Here is a 3,864-nt window from a genome sequence, read left to right as displayed (position 1 = left end):
GGAGACACTTGGAGATAATCAGGAGATTTGGGGACTGGTATTTTGCAATACAAAAAATTAAGGAATTGTTAATTTTGATATTTGATTTTATCATTATATAAGAAAATGTCCTCATGTCTTTGGCTTGTGTCTAGATGTCCCCTCAAAGCCCCCATGCAGTCATCTCAGAGGTGGTTAGCTCTAGAGTATGTGATGAATTCAGGGTGCAATGCTAGGATCTAAGGTGCTAGGATTAAGGGTGTGAGTACTACCTACCAGGATGAGATAAAGTATAAGGGAAAGGGTTGTGCTCCCTTCCTTGCTTGCTTTTGCTGTCTTCTGTGTGCAAGAACTGGTTTCCCATGATGCCATTCTGCCTTGGAGCCAGCCAACTATGGACTGAACCTCCATAAACTATGAGCCAAATAAACCTTTCCTCCTGTATCATTGGGTGTTAGGTATTTTGTTTTAGCGATGAGAAAAATAACTAAAACAGTTGGCTTTTGTTTGTTTTGAAACAGGGTTTCACAACGTAGTACAGGCCAGCTTTGAACTCGTTATATATCCCAGGCCAGTCTCAAACTTGGGCTCATCTTACCTCAGCCTTGTGAATGCTGCAATTATAGGCATGTTGCCACCATTCCTGGCTCTGTCCTTACTGGGCTTTATCTTTCTTTTTTGTATTTTCTGCAGGGTCTCTCTACATAGCTCAGACTCATAGTGATCCTCCTGTTTTTAGCCTCCCCAGCACTAGGATTACAGGCACGCACCATGCCTGAACGCTATTGCCTGGCTCAGCGTGCCCAGGAGCAGGGCCAGCATAATATGTGGTATTGAGGATCGAACCTCAGTCCCTGCACTTGCCTAAGCAGGCACTTAGTCCATTGAGCTATCTCACCAGCCCTATGTCCTTTCTATTAAAAGGCTATATTGAAGCATTTAAGGGTGAAATGTATGATCTGGGATTTGTTTTTAAGTACTTCAGAAAGCAAAGCAAAAAAGAAAAGAGGAAGGAGGAAAAGAAGCAAACATATCAAGGTGTATGTGGGTAAATCTAGATGATATGTCTATAGAATGCTTTATACTATTCTCTCCATTTTTATCAATTATTTATTTATTTATTTTAGTAAAGATTCTGAAATAAGAGAATCATCACAACAACTCATGAAGAACAACCATCCAGAGCTGGAATCTGATTCATATAAATTATCAAATTTAGCAAATGATTAAACAACTTAAAGACAAGGTCCTAAACAAGTCATGAGGAAAGCTGTGGCCCCTGCAATAGAAATGGACAACTATAGACTAAGTGCCTGCTTTGACAAGTGCAGGAACTGCATTTCGATCCCCTGTCCTGCATGCCATGCAGGCCCTGCCCCCAGGGCACCCAGAGCCGGGAACCGAGTCCCTGCGTGGTAGCACACACCTGTAATCCCAGCACTGGGGAGGCTGAAAACAGGAGGATCACTGCGAGTCCATGCTGCACAGTGAGACCCTGTACTAAATACATAAGTGAAAAAGAAAGAAATGGACAACTGCTGGAGCCCCCAGAAGGCCCGAGTACTGGGCGGGAGGGAAGTTCATATCCTGCCCCTGAAATCTGGCAAAAGAATTCCCTTGAAAATTTAAGTCTCAAGAGAGACAGACACAGAGACACACACACAGAGAGAGAGAGAGAGAGAGAGAGAGAGAGAGAGAGAGAGAGAGAGGAGGAGAGAGACCTGAGAAATAGAAAGAGGGAAGTCTTTTCCAGGGTCTACAGATTAAGGGTCTTTAGATACTCCTTCAGCAAAGGACCTGGTGCCAGATGGACTTTTGCTTCAGCTTAACCAGGTTCCTGCAAACTTGCGCATGGAAAGGAAGATCAGAAGCTCTGGCAATTGTTACTGAAGGGATTCAGAGAAATTACGACCCACTCCCATTTGACGAGAACAAGTCCCCATCTTCTGCTTTTTTTTCTTTGGTGTCAACTTCTATTGAAATGTGCTGTTGTCAAATCAGAGAAAGGATAGATTCAGAATTTTCAACTCTGATGAAAGTGAAATAAAAGCAGGTCTGTATCATCTTAATCAAAGCATGTGCCACCAGAATCGGCTCTCTGGCTCATCCCTTGGCCTTGGTGACGCTCATGTGCTGGAGGTTAAGGGTTTGTTACAGAAGAGGGGTTTTGATTAAGTGTCACATGTAGAGTGATGTGACATGCTCTTTATTATTGCAAGGGAAGATTGGGGTGAGGGGAAGCTTTAGAACCAGCTCCCAATATAAATTAGGAGTCTTGGGGAAGGGGTGCTTTGCAGTTGGCCTTGATATTTCAAGGGCCCGAAGGACTCGTGCGTGTGAGCATGCATCCGGGTGTGCATAGGAGCCAGCATCCAGATGCCTGCACTAATAGGCTGGTTACCCCGCTTCGAGTTTGACTTGCAATTGTAACACAAGGCTCTAAATTTGTCCACGTTCTTGATTACGGGGTGAAGGTCTGGTGCCTTCTACTCTGGTGGAGTTTCAGTGTTTCTGTTGCCACTGAACAGATCTGATGCTGGAGAAGCGGGAGGAAGTGCTGCAAGCTGCTTGCCCTGTGCCGCAGCCCTGGATACTTCCTACCCATTCCCAGAGAGAAAGGAGCCTGGCAGAGCCGCCGCCTCCCTCCAAGTCTAAAATGTCCAACACTCCTTCAAATAAGACTCTGGTGAGACCGCCGCAAGAATGGGGTGCAGAGAAACCCATGGCTGACCAGGGCCCTGGGAAGGGACAAGGCGAAGGGAATGACTCTGGACAGGACCCTCCTCCCCAACAGCCATCGTAAAACGCCACTTGGGTGAGTCCCTGGCCTGTTCAAATCCTTCCATACTCCTCCCCATCCTCCCAGTTCCTGCAAAAACAAAGCCACATGGGGTCCAGCCACTCCACTCCACCCCCTGGGCACTACCGACCCCGCTCACTGCCTCCAAATGCTGACTCGTATCTGTCTTCATGTGGTTGTTGGGCTCACTCCCTACCTGGAAAACTGTCCCTGTTTCTCTCTCCTATGAGGAAGCCTCCCACCCTTCCCAGGATACAATCTTTTTAACTATTACAAAAGTAGGCCTCGAGAGCCTGCTTGTGCTCCCAGGATGGGCCAGAGAGCAAAATGTAACGATGCCTGCCCTCGAGGAGCTTGCATTGGGCTGTGAAGATAGCACAGCGACTTAAGTGTCTGTTTGGCAAGTGCAAGGTCCTGAGTTCGAGCCCCAGTACCAAAAAGCAAACAAATAAATAAATAAATAATAAAAATAAAAACTGGCCCTCGTGAGGAGCTTGTGCTACATGAGGCAGTAGCATCGCTCAGCAGCTGTCACTGCCACGGAAAACAGGACAGAACAGCAGGGAAAGGGGGACCAGGAGCTTCTGCAGCTTGGAGACAAGACTCACAGGTGAATAGGAGCCACTGGTCAGTAGGGCTCTGTCTCATGGCAGTGGCTCCAGGGACAACAGGACCTTGGCCAAACAGATACCTGGAGAGCAGAGTCCTAGGGAAGGGGACCTGGGCCCAGCCCCCAGGCTACCCTTGTCCCCGTCCCTCCTCACTTCTCTGGGGCTCAGCAGAAAACAGCATTCTAGAAAGGAGTGTAGGCAAAGAAAACCTGGGAAAACCCCGCCAGAGTGGGCAGTCCCACCTGAAATCCCAGCAATTTGGGAGGCTAAGACAGCATCATAAATTAAAGCCCAGCCTGGATAATTACCAGGATGCTGTCACCAAGTAAAAATTAAAAAGGGCTGGGGATGCCAGATATGGTGGTGCATGTGAGTAATCCCAGCACTTGGGAGGCTGAGGCAGGACCGCTGTGAGTTCAAGGCCAACATGAACTGCACAGGAAGATCCTGTCTCAGGAAGGAAGGAAGGAAGGA

Source organism: Octodon degus, unplaced genomic scaffold (genome assembly GCF_000260255.1).
Source record: "Octodon degus isolate 3935 unplaced genomic scaffold, OctDeg1.0 scaffold00065, whole genome shotgun sequence".
NCBI classification, from domain to species: domain Eukaryota; kingdom Metazoa; phylum Chordata; class Mammalia; order Rodentia; family Octodontidae; genus Octodon; species Octodon degus.
Note: the sequence above shows the minus strand (reverse complement) of the source record.